Here is a 22,479-nt window from a genome sequence, read left to right on the forward strand (position 1 = left end):
AGATGCATTATATATATATGTCTGTCAAACTGAATTTAGAAGAACCAGCTTTGTGAGTGAAAATCATGTTAAATTGATCAAAAATAAGATGTAAACCCATAATTAATCAGTTATGCCATTGTTTTTTCCTTTCTGATAATTCTTCTCAAAGAGTTTTCACCTATAAAGTTGTGTTAGAAAGGGTTGCAGATTTGATAGCTATCTTTCCAGGGCCCTGACCCCATGCACAACACACACATTTGTTAAAGATTAACATTGTCCCTTTTGTGAAGTCTGTTATCAAGAAATCTCAAACATAGTGCTCAACGGACGTAGCAGTTTCTATTTCCTCCATTTCTCTGTACCTGTAACTGAGGCACGGAGCTAAAAATAGGCGTGACCAGGTCCTTTTTGTCGTTCAGCTGACTGAAGAGCTTCCCGGCCTGAATCATCCACCTAGATGCCCTAAAAGGAGGCAAAGGAATGGGAATTAAGTGAAGTGGAAACGCACAGTTTTAAAATGCTAACAGTTTCTAATGTCAATTGAGCAGAATTGAGGTTAAAGGCATATTTTGTCACCATTTTCTCCATGGACCATTTCCTGTCCTCTCACTGTCAAGTTTAGAGCATAAAACAAACCACACAGATCCACCTCTGCTCCACACTCTGCCAAAAAGCAGAGTTAGTGTTCACCAACAGCAAAGTATGCACACTACATCTACAAGTGTGTGACATAGCCTCACAGTTTGTGTGTGACCACAGCCTCAAAGAAACCAAAAAAACAAACAAAAAAAAAAGTAAGAGGTTTAATTTCACCAGAGTAAGAAAAAAAAATCCAAAAGCACAATCAAAGCAAAGAATGTTAGACTTGAGAAAAACCTTAGAGTCTGTTTTAGCCAAACTTATTCACTTTACAGAAAAAGAAACTGGACCTCAGAGAGATTTCCAGTTTAAATGCAGGTTATATCTGAGTCTGAATCTGAGACCTTTCATGATACCACCCAAAGACAGGGTTGGAATTAACCTTATACTTGCTGTATTCTAAGTTCCTCACTTTATTGACGTGGAAACTGAGGCCAAAAGAAATTAAATGACTGCTTTGAAGTCGTATACTTACTTAAGACTAAATCCCGTATGTTTATGCTTCTCAGAGAGAGCTTTGGTACCTTCCTCCTCTGCCTCAAACCCCATCCAGCAGGCTTCACCACTCCTTCATTCTATGAGATGGGCAACTGATCTTTTTCACGTGGTCTTATAACCACATCAATAAGGTTTGAAGACCCACATCTCCTTTCCAACCAGATTAGCACTCCTTTATAGAAATTCAGGAGCCACCAATTAAGCCCAGCCCAGTACAAACACAGCCAGGTAGCATCTGGGCAATTTTAAATATCTGTGTGTGTTTTATAACCACCCAAAGTTGGTAAGCTTCAAGAAGATCAACTAGAAATGTTCAGCATTTTTCCATGTTGTATTCTGTCTCTATTTACCAAAATAAATAAATCAGGATACTGAAAGACTACAGTAAACACAGGTATTTTTACTCATGGTTACAGTAGCCGTACTGCTCTTCTGCTCTTAGTGGTAAATATACTGAGATAATAAGATCGCTAGAATTAATCAAATGTAGGAAGTTGTATAAATTCTATGTGATCCTGTAAAGAACTATTCCAATAATAATTCAGAAAAACTCAAGCTTTAGAGCCATTTGTTTCATTCGTTTAATAGTTTAGTAAAAACGGCTTACTATGCGCCCAGAACTTTCTAGGTGCTGGAGATACAGCAGGGAACAAAGGTCCTGCCCTCTTGGATGTTACATTCTAATAAAGAAACAAGCAAAGCCATAATATGTCAGAAGTTGATAAGTGCCATGGAGAAAAAGGAAGTAGAGGAGGTGGGACAGTAGGTGCCCGACTGAAGAGGTAGGGAGGGTAGTTGCTATGGTTTATATTTAAGATGGCCTTGCTGAATAACAGGGATGAAAGAAATGAGAACGCAAGCTCTGTGTGTATCTGAAGGAAGTGCTTTCAAAGCAGAGAGCCAACAAGTGCAAAGACCTGAAGCAGGAGCGGCGTGTACTTGGAACAGCATGAAGGCCAGTGTGGCTAGCGTAAAATGAGTGAGGGGGCAGTGGAAGGAGATGGTGTCTGAAAGGTGGTTGAGGCCAACTGTGTGGGACCTTTTAGAGCAATGTAGGGGATTTGACTTGTACTCAAGGTGAGATGAAAAGGCAGTGGAAGACGTGGAACAGAGGAGTGACATGGTCTGATTTCCCTTTAAAAGAATCACGTTACCTATGTGTTGAAAAACAATTGTAGCCTATTATTGGCTCTGACAATAATCCAGGTGAGACATGATGGTGGCTTGGACCATGATGATAGTGGTAGAGGTTGTAAGAAGGAGTAAGATCCTTGGAGGTACAACCATGGGACTTCTTGGTGAATTGGACGTGGCTTGTGAGGAAAAGAGAAGAATCCATGACTTCAAGCTTTTCCTCTTGAGAAACTCTTGGGGGGAATTGCCATTTGCTACAATGAGAAAGCCTATGGGAGGAGTGATTTGCAGGGGAGAGGATCATGAATCAGTAGTTCAACGCTAAACTTGTATGGCTGGAGATGCCTCTTAGATATCCAATTAATAGATACATCCTATTTCAGACATATCCTATTAGAAATGTGTCTTAAGAATGCAGTTGAATATACAGTAGAGTTCAGAGCTAAAATCTAGACCGGATATACAAATGTTGGTATTGTTAGCATCTGGATGATATTGAAAGCCATGAGATCAAATGAGATCATAGTGAAGGTGGATTAAAAAAGAAAAAAGGGGGCTTCCCTGGTGGCGCAGTGGTTGAGAGTCCGCCTGCCGATGCAGGGGATGCGGGTTCGTACCCCGGTCCGGGAGGATCCCACATGCCGCAGAGCGGCTGGGCCCGTGAGCCATGGCCTCTGGGCCTGCGCGTCCGGAGCCTGTGCTCTGCAACGGGAGAGGCCACGACAGTGAGAGGCCTGCGTACTGCAAAAAAAAAAAAAAAAAAAAAGAAAGAGAAAAGGGGCCTTGAGACACTCCAGTATTTGGAGGTCAGTAAGGTGAGGAGGAACCAGCAAAGAAGGTGGAGGAAGGGACCAAGAGAGAGATACGAAGATCAGAGACCAGTATTTTCTAGTTAGGTGAGTGATGAGCTGTATCCAAAGCTGCTGGTTCTGGATGCAAGCTCAGTTATAATGGGCAAAGTAAAAAGTAGCTGCCTGTGTCTCCTGCTGTCATATCCACAACCTACTGTGAATAGTAATAATAGAAGAATAGTAACAATTAAGAACTACCACCTACTGAGTGTCTATCAAGTACCAAGGATTGTGCTTTGTCAAATCTCCCATGCCACCTCTGACGGATTGATAGCGCTTACCTGGAGCATTGTGTTGAGGAGTCTAAGGCTGCCTCTTAGCTTAAGGAAAAAGATTGAGTCGCAGTTTCTGCCATGGACACAGAATGAGAAGTTCTGGCTTCGTATCTGCTAGGTATTCATGATCCCTGTAATAGGACTCTACATACATTTTCAGTGGGGCTAACAACACTCCAGCGGTAGTATAATGAGCCCCATTTTACAAATGCAGAAACTGAGTTCAGGAACGTTTACTAATCGCCCTGAGGTGTCACAGCCAGATGTGGCAAAGGGGAAACTTGCCCCAGGTCAGCTGGCCTTTGTCCCATACTGCACAGTTTCCCTCTCCATCCCATCAGAAAAGTGCACAGAATTTCGGGTCCCCAGGCTACAGCTCTTCTAACTGAAACCTAGGACACAGAAAGCATATAGTCAAAGGTATAAACTTCAAAAGTAATGGTTCCTTTATGCTCAAAGAAAATATGGTACGGCTGGATCGATGAACTGATTTAGAGAGATATGTTTGCAAACATAAGTACAGGAGAAAAAGAAGCAAAACATAACACAAGAATAGTCAAAGTGATTCAAGCAGAAGTTCTTTGTTGTTTTTTAAAAAATTTTTTTTTGGCTGCGTCGGGTCTTTGTTGCTGTGCTGGGTCTTCGTTGCCGAGAGTGGCCTTTCTCTAGTTATGGTGAGAAGGGCTACTCTTTTTTTTTTTTTTTTTTTTGCAGTACGCGGGCCTCTCACTGTTGTGGCCTCTCCCATTGAGGAGCACAGGCTCTGGACGCGCAGGCTCAGCGGCTATGGCTCACGGGCCCAGCCGCTCCGTGGCATGTGGGATCTTCCCGGACCGGGGCACAAACCCGTGTCCCCTGCATCGGCCAGCGGACTCTCAACCACTGCGCCACCAGGGAAGCCCAGGGATACTCTTTGTTGCAGTGCGTGGGCTTCTCATTGCGTTGGCTTCTCTTGTTGCAGAGCACTGGCTCTAGGCGCACAGGCTTCAGTAGTTGTGGCGCGTGGGCTCAGTAGTTGTGGCGCACAGGTTTAGTTGCTCTGTGGCACGTGGGATCTTCCCAGACCAGGGATCTAACCCATGTCCCCTGCATTGGCAGGTGGATTCTTAACCACTGCACCACCAGGGCAGCCCCAAGCAGAAGTTTTTTCAACCTAGGGCAGTTGAAGATGACACAGTAAGAGCAATCATTAAAAATATGACTATTATTTTGTCATCATTCCCATAGCAACCTAGTAGTATTGCCTGCCAAAAAATAACTCAGTAGGCACCAAGAATTCTCAGCTTCTCTTTTAGCAGCAAGCCCTTCCCACAGTCATTTGTATTAACATTTGCAAAAGATTTATTTCCCTTTGATTCAAATAATTCCACATTCCCAAGAATATCTGGACTGGAACATGGCCAGCTGCCTGCAGGGGCCTGCAGCCATCTCCCTGGTCCTGGGTAGCTCCCTGGGTGCCCATGAATGGCTCATTGTTAAAGACAAACCCGCTGCAGAAAACAGAGAAAACACATAAGAGGAATCAGTGTCCTGTTCGGAGGACTGGTCTGGATTTTGAGCAATGAGACTGCGTGGGAGTAGCAAGCACCTAAGGCTGTTGTGAGTCAGTGATTGATGACTGCCGGCAGGTCTATGGCTCCTCTGAGATGCTGCCCCAGGTCACCATCAACAGTCAACTCACTCCAGGAGATTCTGAACCCAGATCCTTCCATGTGGCCAAGCAGAAGTCTAGAGCAGGCGCCAAATGAAAATCATCTTCATCAGCCCCTTGAATCTGTTAAGCACCAACTGTATGCAGGAATAAACACTAATGGAGAAAGTGGAGGTCACCTTCCAACAGTGTGTAAAAATCCAAGAAAAGTATGACCTTTAGACTCTTACATAATGGAGGCTGGGAGCCCATATTTTGCTCTGAGTTTTGCTACTGGTTTTCTGCATATATTCTTTCTCTATGCCAGCTGATAGGGCACTTTGCAGAAAAGTCCAGCTGCCCACTTCAAAGTCCCTTGAAAGCAAAGATAAGAAGTACTATAATTTTAGTATTTCTTGGAATTAATCAACCTTTCACTAAATTTAATTGCAAAGTGGATTAAATGTTTTCCTGATGTATACTTTCCACATTTAGACCATGTGTATCATTTCAGAGATGTACTGATAAACCCCACACTTAATGCTAGATGAGTATAATTTAGCAGCCACAAGCCTATAATTTAGATATGGCCATTTTCAAAAAGTTACACCTTCTGATACTTATTCAGATCTTTCATTGTCCTTATTTGAGCTTTTTCTTTTTAATATTCAGAAAACTACCATATTTCAAGATAAAATTCTCATGCTGCATTACTTCTCCCAGTTCTCAAAAACCCACCAAAACAGGGAAAATCAATGAAGTGATCTAGAAACAATAGACTAATTCAGTTACGGCCATAATTAATCAATCTGCCAAAACAATAGCTATATCTGCTCAAGTGAAAATATATGACTTTATGCCATGGAGAAAAATAAACCTAACTTGCTAAAACATGCCTCTATCTTTCAACTGCCCTACTTAACATTCTGCAAATAAGGCAAAAAAGCTATATGGGGTCTGAACTTCTATCCCTGTGGACACGTCTCCATCTTCACTGAGGCCATTAATACATTAAAAACACTGATGAAGGGCTAGTTGTTGGGTAAAGTCATTTTTCCCTTGACATTTATTATCAGTAGAAAAGTTTTTCTGTTTTAATACCCACATTCTGGCATATAATTACTGTAATAAAGTCTATTTCACTCTGGGTGACTGCTGCCAGTATTATGAAATCATGGCAATGGTTGTAAAAATAAGGGAGGTCACAACCTTTCCACACACACACACACCCACTCTGCAGCTGATATTAAATAGCTTTGGTGGGAAAACGCAGACCTTTAAACTTTCTCTACCAAACTCAATGCATTCTGTATTTAACTTCTTCTTCTAAAAAGTTTGTGTTTTAAGAATTCAAAAACTGCATATGGCCATGGGGAAAAAAAAGAAGAAGAAGAAGGAGCTTATACTTAATTAGTTACTAAGTCCAACTTGGACAAAGCACAATAACAACCATTTCTTTGTGCTAACTATTTTTAATCATATGCATTACATGCATTGGCCTGTCTACTGCCCAGACTGTTCCAGCCTCGATCCTGCTTTACTATTACGGTTTTGGCAGAAGACAGCATCGAGAAAAGTCTCCATTTCGATGTTTTGCCATTTTGATGGGGATAATAACTCCTAACAACATGAATTCCCTCTAAACCTTAAACCACCACCATGGCTTCCTGACCATGAGAGAGTCAACATCCAAGTACATCAGATGCTGTACAGATATCCTCCTTACACCCCCAGCGGTACTCAACATTTTGATATATCCTCTCTGGGCTTAACCTGCTCAAATATTTTAATCCAATTGCTTTCAGCTATTCTCTTACATAACTGTTGGATATAATTTTTCTACTTCCAGCCAAGACCCAAGTCAAGCTAATTCAGGAACATAATAAAGACAGATAGGCCCAGGAGGAGTATCTTATGCATTTTTAAAAATTTTCTTTATTCAATAGGAATTTCTTTAGGGAGGGTCTAAGGAAATACCTATTTTAAAAGTAGAATCTTGGGATTCCAAATTAAAATAATCCTTAGTAGAAATGCTATTTGTGGGTTCAGAAGGTCAGAATCTCTCCTTGCCCTTGGAATGGGAAATCACTGGAATCCCTTGTCTTTTAAAGCAACAGAGGGAATATAGAAGCAAATAGAATGTTGGAGAACAGGGTGTGTTAGACCCACAAGAAAGCACCAACAAGAGCACCATACAGAGGAAGCTAGCCCTTGGGACTGCTCCCTGCTTCGATCAGAGCTGTGCTGTCATCTACTTTATTTCCTGACCTTATGCATCAGGTTTTGTTTAGGGAGGAAAAGAGCTACTATAAGCACATTGAAAAACAATTTGAGGCATGCATACCCTATGACCAGCAATTCTGCTCTTTAGATATGTATCCTGGAGAAATGTGTACCTGTGTGCCCCAGACTGCATGTATATGAATGTTCACAGCACTGTTGTCCATAATGGCTCCAAATCAGAAGCAATTCAAATGTCCATCCTTAGTACAATGGATTGATACATTGTGGTGAATTCATACAATGGGAGACTATACAGCAGTAGAAATTAATAAGCCAGAGATTTGTGCCACAACATGGATGAACTTGCAAACACAATGCTGGATGAAAAAGGTAAGACAAAAAAGAAAACAGAATTATTGCATTTATATAAAATTTTTAAACCAGCAAAATGAATCTATATTTTTTAGAGGTATACATACAGGCAATAAAACTTAGGAAGAAGCAAATGAATGATTATCACAAAAGTCTCAAGAATATTTCCTTTGTGGGGTGAGAGAAGGTTGTAATCAGGACTCAGGGTGGGTGGCAACTATGGGAAATTTTCGGATGCTAGTAATGTTTTGTTTCTCATCCTTCAAAATTTTTCTGTATGGATATTTTATCTTTTACTTCAAAATTGCAAAAAACAAAAAGCATCACTCTTAAAAAAGAAAAGTTTGAAAATTCACAGCTTCAATCCAACTTCTTCATGGGAAAGATAAGGAACTGGAGGTCAGGGAGATTAAGTCAATTGCCCATTTGTCCTGTCACCTAATATGCAGCTCACTCACGGAGCCTCTTCTCCAGTGCTTTGGAGGTGGGGGGGGGTGGGGGGGAGTGGGGGGGTGGGGGGGTGGGGGGATGTGGAAGGGAGGGAGGGGGATCTATATTCTGGAGGCTCAGAGGGCCTGTCATTGTCCCATTCGGCTCTGCAGTCCAGCTTGAAAGCTGTCCCACTCCTTTCCCTCCCTCATCTCAACGCCCCTCCCCTTCATGGCCAGCCCCCAGCATCTCTCCTTGTGGGTCCACAGCCAAGGTCCACCTCTGAGTCCACTGGAAAGATGTCCATACTATATATGCATTCGCAGATAGATATATATGCCCACTTGTACCTTGTACCCTCTTTTGGGTCTACTAGACTTGCCAGCCCTATATAGAAAATATGTCATATTTAATCTACACCTAAAACCTACCATATTTTGCATGTTACAGATATCTAAAACCAAAATAAAGTTTGTTAACTACAAATATTAAATCCAATGCTTCTATAGATACTTTTCAAGCGTCCCTCCAATAACCAGTGGAAGGGACCGTGCGAGTTGTAGACTTGCCACTGGAGGGGTCCCTTCCTGAACTATTATTCCTGAGCTGCACAGGATATGTTGCTTTTATAATGGAGTTTTAAAAGCCTTTATTATCCTCTTTGTTTTTTTAAAAAAATCAGTTGCTGAGAAAACATTTAGCCAGAACCTTTTTTAGAAAGTAAAATTGTGAGTTAAGAAATTCTAGGGAAGGCATTGCATAGATATGAATAACATGATTTTCAAAGCTTATACGGGAGTCTCTTTACTAAATTTCTCCAAATCAGTGGTATTCTTGGATGTTCCTTCATATTTAAAGACTTATTTTCTTGCAGCAGCAGGAGCAGTTTTAGACTCACAGCAAAACAGAGAGAAAGATGCAGAGATTTCCCCATATACTTCCTGTCCCTACAGATGCATATCTTCCCCCATTATCTACCTCCCCCATCAGAGTGGTACATTTGTTACAATTGATAAACCTCCACGGACACATCATTATCACCCAAAGCCCATAGTTTACATCAGGGTTCACTCTTGGTGTTGTACAGTCTATGGGTTTGGACAAATGTGTAAGGACATGGATCCATCATTATAGTATCATACAGCATCTTTTTAGTGCCCTAATAATCCTTTGTGCACCACCCATTTATCGTTCCCCTTTCCTTTATCCCCTAGCAACCACTGATCTTTTTACTGTCTCCATATTTTTGCCTTTTCTGGAACAGTATATAGTTGGAATCATACAGTATGTAACCTCTTTCAGATTGGCTTCTTTCACTTAAGTTAGACGCATTTCAATTTCTTCCATGTTTTTTCATGGCTTGATAACTCATTTCTTTTCAGCACTGAATAATATTCTATTGTCTGGATGTACTTCAGTTTACTTATTCATTCACTTACTGAAGGACATCTTGGTTGCCTTTAAGTTTTGGCAGTTATGAATAAAGCTGCTATAAACACCCATATGCAGATTCTTGTGTGGATATATGTTTTCAAATTATGGAGTAAAGGCCAAAGAGCACAACTGCTGAATTGTATGGGAAGAGTATGCTTAGCTTTGAAAGAAACCACCAAACTGCCTTCCAAAGTGACAGTACCATTTTGCATTGGACCAGAAACCTCAGATTTGACAAGATAAAGGTAGAAAAGTGAAGCTATGTCTCATACATGAGGAATTCTAAGATAATTCTCCTAAAAATGGAACTACAGGAGAAGCCAAAAATCCAAGACAGACAACCCCACCAAGAAGAGCAAAAGTACAGAAGGGAAGAACAAGTACAAACATAGGCAACAAAAGAAAAACATTACATAAGGAAATCCAAATAAAGGGATAGAGTTCTTAGCCCGTGAACAACTTCCCTCCAAATAAAACTGCTATCATTATCAAAGAAGCCCTATGCAAGGAGTAGTTTTCCAGCCATGGATAAACAAGAAAGAAGTGTCATTTCAAGAAGAGCTGGCCATGGGGAAAAAATGCTTTTGTCAGAAGAAAGGCAGTATTTCCAGTCTCCCACGCTATCAGTAGAAGGCCAGTGTAACCAAAAGCACCTGAAGAAGTCAAAATCCTCTATGAGTCATGCTAGTATTATACCAGTAGCAGATAAAGCAAAACAAGAGGGGTGATTGTTGTTTTCTTTGAAACGACCCCATGCACAAAGATTTGGTTTTCTCCTGGAGTGCACCTTCAGTAGGATGAACTCATTTCGTTAAAATTCCAGACCATATCACTTCTTGAAAAATAATTCCCGGAGAATTTGCTCTCTGGTCCTCCTGTCTGTGCCTAACGGTACTCTTCCCATCCTTCCCCGTGCTGCCCACAGTGACAGCCTCCTGGCTTTGAATTCCTAGGGCACATCACTCATTTGGACTCAGTTCCACAGAGCCCTGCATAGGGGCTTAATGACTCCCCAACCATGCATGGCTTATTTTTCCGCCCAAATTTGAAGGTCATGGAAGACAGACCACTTGTGCTTTCTTGTGCGTCCCCTACCAAAGTGCTGAGCTCATAGTAGGTGCTCACACCCTCCCCAGTGGTTCATTTGCTCCATGTGGCCTTCCCTTCAATAGCTCACGATCATCACCAGAAGTAAATTCCCTTACAGCACTACACATCATGGAGCCACGGTCTTCCCTGACCTCTGTTACTGCAGTGCCTTCTCTTTCTCTGTTTTGCTTTAGAAGCAGATGGTGGGGGCTTCCCTGGTGGTGCAGTGGTTGAGAGTCCACCTGCCGATGCAGGGGACACGGGTTCATGCCCCGGTCCGGGAAGATCCCACATGCCGCGGAGAGGCTGCGCCCGTGAGCCATGGTCGCTGGGCCTGCGCGTCCGGAGCCTGTGCTCCGCAACGGGAGAGGCCACGGCAGTGAGAGGTCCGTGTACCGCAAAAAAAAAAAAAAAAAAAAAAAAAAAGCAGATGGTGGACAGAAACTAAAATCACATCCAGGTCAGTGAGTATACATTTTATGGAGATGGTTCTCAACATTAGAACACAGATCAAGTCACCACTACACTCTAACATACCTTGATGGTAACACAGTTCATAAATGGTAATAAACATGGGCAGGATCACTGTGAACAACAAACCAAAACAAAGAACAGATCGAAGCTTTCATAGTAATTTGGAATTAGACTCTCAGAGCTTTCAACACTACTGTTTGTTCTGCTATAATGGGATATGTAGATTCCTAAAAATAACCTGGTTTGCCAAAACTTGTGATATTAAAAGACTTGTTTTTGTGGAAGAGGAAGGTATTAAGGTTAGGATTAAAGTTTCAGTCACAATAACCAACAACAGAGGAATTCCCATAGTTATAAGTAAATGTTATTATCATAATCTAAAATGTATATATCCATTGATCAACGATGACAACACACACCCAAATGTTGCATTCCACATACTCAGGAATTTCACAGTCTTCTCCATGCCCTTTGTCTTTTATTTTGCGATTCTGTTTGTTGAGCCCCTAATCTTAAACCAAAGGACAAAGGAGTATACACCAAACAGCAGAACAGCTCACCAGGGTGACACACAGCAGCATCTTCCCAGGCTTTGCAGGACCATAACTTTCCTCCCTCTTCTTGGGTTCCTAGTCCCTCAGTCACCTACATAACCAGAGGCAGTTACATAATACAAAAATGTTCCTCAATTGATAAAACACCTCATATCTAATTTCCATTATAAAAACTCCCAATGTAGGAAAAATGGTTGAACATCAGGCTCAAAATTAAATTTGGGCTTTTCACTTCAATCACTGGCTTCCTGCGGCCACATCTGTGATGTTTCTGCAAGGGGTCTATGGCCATAAAGACATTAGCCTTGCCCTTTCTAAACCAGCCTCTCCAGATTCACTTTCCCCTACCAATGGAGGAAAATGGTTACTGCACAATAAACAAAACCCAAAAATCTAGTAGAAAAGACCAGGTGTGTTTCCTTAAGGTATAGGCACCTCTCCACAGTGAGAATGATTTTGGAGGTTCGACTTAATGGGCCTGCGGCCATACCTCCAGGACAGCTCTTCATGTCCTATGGCTCATTGGGATATGGTTCCTTAAAGGAATGTCATCAACCGTGAAAACTAGCAGATTCCTGAGGAAGGTAGGAATACAAATCTATACTTTAAAAAGTCATCTTGTTCGGCTTCTATGGAATCCACCAAATCCATCCTAGATGAGGGGGTGAAAACTCTTACTTCCATGCTATCTAATTAAGACCATTAATCCCTTCCAGTACTAACATATCAGTCTGACCTTATTTGCGATTTTGACTAAATAGCTTACACAAGTTTTCTGATTAACTTATTCTAAGTTATTGTGAGGCCCTGGGAGAGTCAAACCTGGCTGCTAAGTGCTCTACCTGGATAATATAATCCATCCCCACAATATTTCAAGGAAGATTTCAATAGCCCCATTTCACAGATGAAGAAACCAAGGCTTAGGGAGGTTAAGTACCTTGCTCAAGAACATGTGCCTGGTAAAAGTGGAATCAGGATTCAAACCCAGATGCTCTGCTATAGCCGCACAAGGTTAACCACTACACCACACTGCCTTTCCTGTATAAGCCACAAGGACAAAGGGTAGAAAACATGATTGGTGATTTCTTGGCACCCTTATCACATCCCCTCAGCCCACTTCTGATTTCAGCCACATTTTGGCAGAAAGTTCCATGAATCTCAGGCCAATTTTCTGCTTTCCTGCCTCATGATTTCCTCTGAAAGTGCAGGAGCCCACTCAGCCCATGTTCAAGTTGGCTTGGAAGTCCTCAACCAATGGGCCATGGGGACCTGGAGAAATGCTTTCCAAAGGACAATCCTGGAGACACCCCATATGCTTCTCAGAACCCCAGTGTCATCAGGGCCCTTTGCCCACCGCAGCAGCCATGATACCCTTTGCCTTTCTGCCACTCTCTCCCTGTTCTCTCATTCATTTCGCAAATAAACAACTTTCACCTGAGATCTTCTCACCAGTTTGCTTTTGGGGAATTAAGACATCCCGCCTTTGTGGTGTAATTAACTAGACAGTTTCTTATGGCTCCCTCCCAATCTTTTATTCAGTGACTTTTAAAATCACACACAAAATTTCAACAGTCTTCCAGTCAATTAAGCCTGAATTCATTAGCCCTGAATGAAGTCCATTAAGGCATATATTCTAGAAGGAGCTGCTGCTGTTGTAGGAACGTGGAGACACAACCATGGGACACGTCCCCCATGTTACAATTTACTGGAGTGTGAACAGCTGAATATGCATTTCCACCTCGATTTTCAGAGAAATGGCTGTTTACCTGGGAAGGCTCATTCTACTCACTCATCTATACAGAAGGCATGGCATAATTTTGTATTAAATTATCCAAAAAGACAGTTCTGGTCCTCACATTATCATTTGCTGTCCTTTTATCCAATCCAGACAAGTCTTGAAGCATAATTGACAAGTTCTCTTCATCCAAGTAAAAAGTTTCTAAGGCCAATCCATTTCTAATTATGTGACCTTAAGGGCATACCTATGACCCTATGGGGGACAGTCCCCCCAGATCTCTGAGGGTATGTCTACAGAAGGAGTAGGGACAGGTTAAGAGACACAATGTTCACCTAGTCCAACGGTATGTTTTCACAGATGAGAAAAGTGAATTGCTCGGAGAGTTACTGGACTGTACACCATGCCCCCCAGCCATTAAGAACTGGGAGAACAGCCCAGGTCCCCGCACTGCACTGCCTTCTCCACAGAAAGCCAACTGGTGACAAAACCCAGCCCGAAAAAATCCTTCACAGTCCCTGTCTCCATTTTCTCTAGAATCAATGTGGGATACTGCCTTGTGCAAATATTATAAAGACTCCCATCCTGCCTATACGAACAGTAATGAAAAAGCCACAGTCCCTCAGAAACATACCATGCAGTCAGCGGGATAATCGTTGTATGATAATCACAGGTTTGCAGTTTTAGAGCTGAAAGGTCTGGTGGATGGTTGTTCACTGTTAGGTGTCATTAAATTAGAAAAACTATGTATTTCTCATAATAACTAGCAAATTGGGTTTTTTTTTTGCATTGCTCCAAATATTTTATTTTTCAAGAGAGCAATAGCAATAATACTAATTAAGATTTATTGTGCGATTACCATGCTAACTGCCTTAAATGTATCATATATTCCCTATGTTGTAGGTATAATTCTCATCCCCTTTAACCCTCATAGCTGCACCATAAACTCAGAGTAATAAATTAACATTCAAGAAAAATAACAGAATCTATATTTGCAATTCCTGACATAATAAGGCGTCGTTAAATATTGTTTAGAGTTCTGTGACAGTAATGTTACTTTGGTTTAAGACCTATTTTCAGCACACTGATCATTGTAGGGGAATGCTACTTCTTTCTTTGTTGTGGTAAAATACACATAACATAAAATTTACCACCTTAACAAATTTTAAATGTACAGTTCAGTAAAGTATATTCATACTGTGGTGCAACCCATTCCAGAACTTTTTCATCTTGCCAAACTGAAACTCTGTACCCACTAAACAACTCCCCATTTCCCCCTCCCCCAACCCCTGACAACCACCATTCTACTTTCTGTTTCTAGGACTCTGACCACTTTAGACACCTCAGATAAGTGGAATCATGCAGTATTTGTCTTTTTGTGGCTGGCTTGTTTCATGTACTGTCACATCCTCAAGGTTTATCCATGTTGTAGCATGTCAGGATTTCCTTCCTTTTTATGGCTAACATTCCGTTGTAAGTATATACCACACTTTGTTTATCCATTCACTGGTCACAGACACTTGGGTTGCTTCTACCTCTTGGCTACTGTGAATAATGCTGCTATGAATATGAGTGTACTAGCAAATTGCTCTTAAGTAAAATAAATTGGTTACATTCTGCAGTGTTCATTTCAGCTCATAGTCTTGCATTCACGTTCTCAAGAAAAACTAATCTCAGTCCGTCTTATCCAGTTATTTACACTTGGAATAATCTTAGCCTGTTGGCCAGTCATGACCAGGTGTAGCCATTCATCTCACAGCCCAGATGAAGAGGCAATCTGCCTAGGAGGAAACAGGTTCACAGAGGGCTGGCCTTGCAAAACTCATTTTATGAAGTGGTGATAAAGTTCTTTAGGGAGATAATATAAGCATAGTGATTATAAACACGGGTCTGGCCTCAGAATCCCAGCTCTAGCACTTACCAGCTGTGTGACCTCCAAAAAGTTACTTAATCTCTCTAAGCCTCTGTTCCTAATCTCTAAAACAGAAGCAGTGATAAAAATAGTACTTACATCCTAGGGTCATGGTAAGAAATAAATGAAATAATCCGTGTAAAGAATTTAGCGTAGCGTCTGACATACAGTAGCTCAAGAGTTGTCAGCCTTTATTCCATGGTTACAGGTCACCAATTCCAACCCCCTCATTAAAGATGAGGTCCAACAAGATAAAGCAGTGCACACTCCTGCCTTGATAGCCACAGAGCTCTGGATGGGCAGAGACCCCTTGTCTGACATGAAAGTGATCAGAGATTTACTCTTTTTAATCACAGAAGTTTGTTTTATTTCAAAACTTTGATCAAAAGAAAATACACCACTTAACCTAAGGTTGACCATTTTAAGTCCACGGGCTTAAAAATAAAAGCTAAGAAACAGGAACTGAAAATATTAAAAAATAAAATCTGAGCAAAACCAAGTAAACATCACAGACATCTTTCTGCTAAGAAGGCCCTTGACCTTGTAAGTGTGTCTTAAATCTTGTTTAAAACATATTTGGTTTTCTTTTGCTTTTGTATCAAATGTGGATCATCACAGCCATCGTGCAAAGACCACCACATTTTAAATAATGATCTATGCTTTTACTTGGCCTCTCCTCAGGCTGTACCTCAGCATTTCTGCCTTTGCAATTCTGACGGACTTAAGAGTTTAACACATTTGGGCAGTTCATTGGACGGCAGTCCAAGGCTTCAGGGCAACTAGGGGCCACTTTAGGATAGAATCAAAAACTTTTCCCTCAATCACCCTGCAGCTGAGCAGCTAGCTCCCAGCCCCAGAGAGGAGCCTTCTAGCTCCAGCATCCTCTCTAAATCCCTGGACCACAGCACTTTTCAAGCACATGGTGTGCTTCCTCTAGCAGTCCCAGACAACTTGAAGAACCTACATGGCCTTTCTTTGATCAGATTTACATCCCACGATATTCAGGGTTCATGGTGATAAGCAACACTAAAGACATCTTTCTTTCCCAGGCTACGCTGCTTTGCTCCCGTTCACTGGTGATACCCTCAGGCCAAGAATCACCCAGCACATAAGTGGTTAGCAACCCTTGCTGTGCATTAGAATCCCCTGCAGTGCTTTTTTGTAAAACCATGGATGCCTGGAGATCACCCTAGGTCATCTGAAACTGAACTTCTGAGGATAGAGTAGAGGGCTCAGCCGTTCTCAGGAGCTCTGCAGGTGGCTGTGATGGGTAGTGAGGTTGAGAACCTCTGCCCTAACCAAAACAGGAAGTCAGAGTGTAGCATCAGGCACCGTGCTCCAAGGTAGGCCCCACTCAAGCTGAAGGGCAGAATCTTTCAAGCCACACCACAGATTCCAATAAATGACCCCAATTCACCACTAAAGGGGAAGAGGTCCTTCCCCAGCTCATCTAGACATCAAACCAGGACAACTCATTTCTAGCTGGGGCTACTGAAGCCCTGATCCACACTCCAGCCAACTTCACACCCTGAGTGCTAATCTTATCCAGCCAAACTCTGCTTCCAGTCTGTCTGCAGTGACTACACCTGCACGACTAGACTCTACTGAAGAGTAAGAGAGAATCGTATTCAGTCACGGCTCATAGGAAATCTCAGGGGCCACCAGCAGCATTCTTTATAAGCAGCAGGACCAGTATACATGAAATGGTCAAGACCCAGAAAGTAGGCAGACCACTGAGCGGGGCATCACTAAAGAAAGATGAAGGAGGCAGACATGCTGAAGGTGTTCAGCAGCAAAACTGAAAGGAGAAGAACATACAGGAGGCCCATCCCAGTATAATCAGAGTGGCAGACAAAGAACCAAGGCAGAGACTGAATATAGAAGCAGGGTGGCATGGTGGGTACACAACTGGGCTCCGGTTATAAATTGCCTGGATCGAACCCTGGCTCTGATCCATGACTGGGGGCAAGCAAAAGAACAACAACAAAAATAAAATAAAACACTCTAGGGCTTCCCTGGTGGCGCAGTGGTTGAGAGTCTGCCTGCCGATGCAGGGGACATGGGTTCGTGCCCCGGTCCGGGAAGATCCCACATGCCACAGAGCGGCTGGGCCCGTGAGCCATGGCCACTGAGCCTGCGCGTCCGGAGCCTGTGCTCCGCAACGGGAGAGACCACAGCAGCGAGAGTCCCGCGTACCGCAAAAAAACAAACAAAAAAAAACACTCTAAGCCTCAGTTTTCTCATCTGCAAAATAGGAATAATATTACCTTTCTCATAGGGTTATTAAATACGATAGTGAGTATGAGGACCAGCACAATAGCTGGTGCTTAATCAAATGCTAGCAATATCATTATAAGAAAAAGAGGCAGATCCTAGGACCCAAGACAGAGGCTTAGGCAAAAGGAAATAAGACAAAAGGCCAGTTACAAATCAGAGCAGACCCTGCAGTAAAAAGAGAAGCCTTGTCACCACGATGGCAATAGACTAGAGCTCTCAGTTCTAGCTGCTTTGTAAAAACAGGGTTGGCTCCAGAGCCTTGGGCCAACTGGACAGCTGTGACCTTAGCTGCAAAGGTTAGAGGCCTGGAGGCGGGGGAACCAAGCTGACTGTTATGCCCATTGGCTTGCCACAGGTTCAAAGCTGAGGCCACTCGCTGGGACTCCTAGAGCCCACTTTCCTTTGAATCCATAGGTCCTTCCCAGTGTGGCCCTTACCTTCAGGAATTACTTTAAAAAACAAAAAACAAAACAAACAAACAAAAACTCCTAGTATTTTCTACCTCCAGCTGCAGGTTCCCATTCTTGCCCTGGCCAGGGGCCCCCCTCCTGTGCTACAGTCATTTTAGTTTCTCTAGCACCTCCCCTGCTTTGCTCAGTCTCCCTTCCAGCCTTCATTCTAGGCCCTTTAAACAGGCCCACGGAGTCCCCAGAGTCCAAAAGAAGGCTTTCTTCCCTACCCTTTCTCCCCACTCCCAACAAGTCCCACACCCTGCCCACCCCCAACCAGCCAGAGTCTTATTAGCTTCCAGCTCCACCCTATAAAGCCTTCATTTAGGAATTCTCATACATATTTCCATGTTAATAACACCCACCATCTTCCCTGGAAAGTTCCCATTAGCTTTTCCTTAAGCACTCAAAATACAGTAAGACTTCACATTCATGTCGTAACACAGAAACCTCTGTCCTGCTGGCTCTTCAGTTCACTGTCATTAGGGGGAAGGGAAGCATTTGACAATACTCTGAAAACAAACCAAACCAGGAAGTGGATAAATGGGGACATTTTTCTTAACATGTTTACTTCTGACCTTCTCCCCTCCATCCCCCAAAGCTGACATACCCAGTACTCTGCTTCTCACTGCAGCACAGAGATATTTGGGGTCTGTCTCCAGCACAGACCAATAGATCTGTTCTCTTCTAGGGCAAAGCTTGAAGCTTTAATCTTGTCCAGCCGTTTCACAGATTCATTGTAGAGCAGTTACAGATCTGTGATAAGGGGAAGCAAGCAAGAGCGCCCACCTGGAGCCATCCGAGAGCATCAGTGTGGCTCAAGATCAATAGGCCCCCACGGTAGAAGGCCAAGAGGTAATTATCCTCCCTGCAGAAAGTACTCCTATCTGTGCCTGCAGGGTTCTATCTCCTGCTTATTTTCTGCACTCATGCACAGGAACTGGGGGAAAAAAAATTCAATAATGATACTGTGGTCAGCTGTACTCTCGGGTTAGGCAGTATTGGAAGAACATTCCCATTTTATAAAACTACCAAGTCTTAGAATATTTTCGGAGCTGAAGGAACCTCAGGAGTAATCTCTCCCACTTCTTCATTTTAGAGATGAAGAAACTGAGACCTTGAGAAGTAAATGGACCCACAAGGGTCACCAGAGCAGAAGAGGAAGCAGCTTCTCTCTTCCTGTGCTCTAGCCATTGCACCACACCATCCCACGGACAGCTTCATCTTGGCTATTCACAAAACGCATTTTTTAATGTAAATATATGACAGGGACTGAAAAACAACATGAGTGGATTTTTTTTCTTTGAAAAGTATTTATAATACCACAATGTTTTTACAAGAAATATACGTACCTGAATTGTCCTTAGAGAATGAGAAAGCACTAAGGATCAAAGAAGTCATTTGGTTGCAGAGAAGAAAAGGGGAAGAAAGTCATGGGTGTGTGTGTGGAAAAAACCAAGATGAGAGGTTTAAATAGTATTGAGATTGAATGCAGCATGAAGAAGGGAAGAACGGGGCTGAAAAAGAACATCCATGGAAGAAGGATATGGGAGATCAAGAGAGAAGAAAGACTCCAGAGAATCCTGAGGAAGTACTTTGAACTGTAAAGTGTGAGAATTCTTAATGTTACAGCTTTACAATACTGTGAGTAATGGAAAAGGACAATGGGGAAATGACCTCTGTTAAGCAGGTGATTTACATATTTTCTCATTCAATCCTCACAAAATACCATTATATCTATTTTACAGATGAGAAACTATGTCTCAGAGAAGTTAACTTACCTATGGTCACAAAACTAAAATGTAGCAAAGCCAAGATTTTATTCAGGGTTGACACCAAAATCTGTCTAACAATCTAGGTTATGGCTTCCTTTCCACTGGAAACTGTAACACAAGTTATAGTGCAGAGTTAGAATCTCATTGCTACATTTGAAAAGCGGCAACCACGTGTCATATTAATACATTTAACATTACAACCTGGAAATGCTCTATTCTACTAACTTTTACTTTGGGCCATAAGAATTATCTCCAAGCATTATAGGAAGTTGAAGCTGGGTTTTGGGCCAATCAAAGAATGATCAATGCGAGAGGTCCTTTTATTACCTAAGTGATTAAAAAAAAAAATTGTATCAAGGGTTCATGTCCCCATTTCAAAGTAAAACAATGTGAGTCCTCACCTAGCAACCAAAATTTATGTTCCTAGCTCATTTCAATTCAGATTAGGTTTTAGAAATTCTAGTTCGTATTCAGTTTCCATTTCTTCATTCTTATGTATTTTTTAATTAAAGTGTGATATTTTCGACATAATTTAGCTCCAAAAGTTTTAATAGTTCCTCTATTAAGAATATACCATTAGGGCTTCCCTGGTGGCGCAGTGGTTGAGAGTCTGCCTGCCAATGCAGGGGACGCGGGTTCGTGCCCCGGTCCGGGAAGATCCCACATGCCGCGGAGCTGCTGGGCCCGTGAGCCATGGCCACTGAGCCTGCGCGTCCGGAGCCTGTGCTCCGCAACGGGAGAGACCGCAGCAGTGAGAGACCCGCGTACCGCAAAAAAAAAAAAAAAAAAAAAAAAAAAAAAGAATATACCACTAGATAACCACATACTGCGAAAATGCCAAAGAACTGATTAACAGATTCCCTTGTTAATTTATGTTATTTCAAGGGAAATGATTGCATATATGATAACAATTTCTCTGGGAGGTATGTTTTGCTTTCTCTTATGATTACTACACAACTGGAAATTAATTTAATTTTCATGATCTCTTGTGCAGTTTCTTTTGTTCTACAGATCTTCTTCATCTCCCCCTCCCCAAAATATTTTAATATCAAAATAACTGAGCTGATATTATTATTATTTTTTTTTTTTTTTTTTTTTTTTTTTTTGCGGAGCACAGGCTCAGCGGCCATGGCTCACGGGCCCAGCTGCTCCGAGGCATATGGGATCTTCCCAGACTGGGACACGAACCGGTGTCCCCTGCATCCGCAGGCAGACTCTCAACCACTGCGCCACCAGGGAAGCCCTATATTTTAAAGTCCTAATATAGAAGACTTTTAGCAGTTACAAGAAGTTGATTTTAATAGACATTGAGTTCAGCAGATTAATTATAATTTCAAATGACAGTGAAAAGTTGAGGAAGGAACTGAAGAGAACAAGAAGAATGTGAGAAAAAAGGAGTTTCCCCAGTAAGACAATTTTTTGTTAATTTTTAACCCAAAATTGAATCCACATTTTATTCATTTCCACATTAAATTATAAACACATTTTGAGGTGTTGTTTTTAGATGTTTTTTGTTTTGTTTTGTTTTGTTTTAGATGTTTTTAATTTGTCTAGTCTAACACACAACCTAAAAATTTTCCTTTAGGGTGTGACAATGCTTAAAAACAAAACGAAAACAAACCCTTTTTCCTGTTCTGTTTAAGGTGGGTGGATCAAAGAATGTCTGGGCAGATAAGAGAGCTTCAGACATTGGGCAACCCCAGTTACTGAGGAGAATAAAAAGGACGGTTCTTACAATCATGTCTATAAACAGTTTCTTGCTCAAAAAGGCAAGAGAATTCTCCAAACACTTGTTGGTAAATGTTCAATTCAGTTTGCTACATTTCACATCTTCACAGTCTTCAAAGGCTACAAATTTGAAACATTATTGGGTAGGAAGGTTTTGAAACTCAAGTTCCATTTATTCTTGGCCAAGTTCAATAGTCTGGTTCCTGGGATGGGGACCAGGGAGGGACAAACAGAAATAGTTTCTGATGATTTCCTCATACTCAAGCTCCCCAGAGGAGTCAAAAATGTTTGTTGTTGTTTTATTTTGTTTTAAGTATGAGTCTAAAATACAACTGAGAAAAGTGTTTTACTTTGTTTTGTGTTTCAGCAGCCAAGACCCAAGGTGCTCTGATTCTGTAGATTGAGTCCCACTTTCCTTCTTGGGTAACTTCTGTTTGGTTGGTTGGTTCGTTGGTTGGTTTTTATTCTGGGCACACTGATGCTTTGAAAGAAATTTGAGACTTGTTAGAAAGAAGAAAAGAAAGAAGAGATTTTGAGTAGGTGAATTAGTTATCTATTGCTGTATAACAAATTACCCCTCCCCAAAACTACCAGCTTAAAGTAACAAACATGTATTATCTCAACTAGTTTCTGAGGTAGAAGAATGGAGAAGCAGCTTACTTGGGGGTTCTGGCTCAGAGTCGCTCATGAAGTTACAGTCAAGCTGTCAGCCAGGGCTGTAGTCACTGAAGGCTCAGGATCCATTTCAAGGACACACACATGGCTGTTGACAGGCCTCAGTTTCTTGTTGGCTGTTGGCTGGAAACTTCATTTCCTAATCATGTGGGCCTCTCCATAAGGCTGCTCACAAGGCTTGCTTCCCCCAGAGTAAGGGATCTAAGAGATAGAAAGAGAGAGACCGACGACAAACAGATGCAACATGCCCATGATGGAAGTACAGCCTCTTAGAACCTAATCTCAGAAGTGACATTCCTTCACTTCTGCTGTTCCTTACTGCTCACACAGAACACCCTGGCACA

The 22,479-nt window shown here is 42.0% G+C and overlaps 1 long non-coding RNA gene across 1 annotated transcript; it reads right to left on the reverse strand.

Moving 5' to 3' along the window:
* Window positions 1-348: 348 nt before the first annotated feature.
* Window positions 349-22,245, reverse strand: LOC307183866. The gene is made up of 4 exons (XR_013827627.1): window positions 22,121-22,245; window positions 21,811-21,941; window positions 19,739-19,840; window positions 349-444 (listed from the first exon to the last, which is right to left on the reverse strand). It is a non-coding gene; the product is annotated as an uncharacterized lncRNA (long non-coding RNA).
* Window positions 22,246-22,479: the final 234 nt, after the last annotated feature.

Source organism: Stenella coeruleoalba (genome assembly GCF_951394435.1).
Source record: "Stenella coeruleoalba genome assembly, chromosome: 3".
Taxonomy (NCBI): domain Eukaryota; kingdom Metazoa; phylum Chordata; class Mammalia; order Artiodactyla; family Delphinidae; genus Stenella; species Stenella coeruleoalba.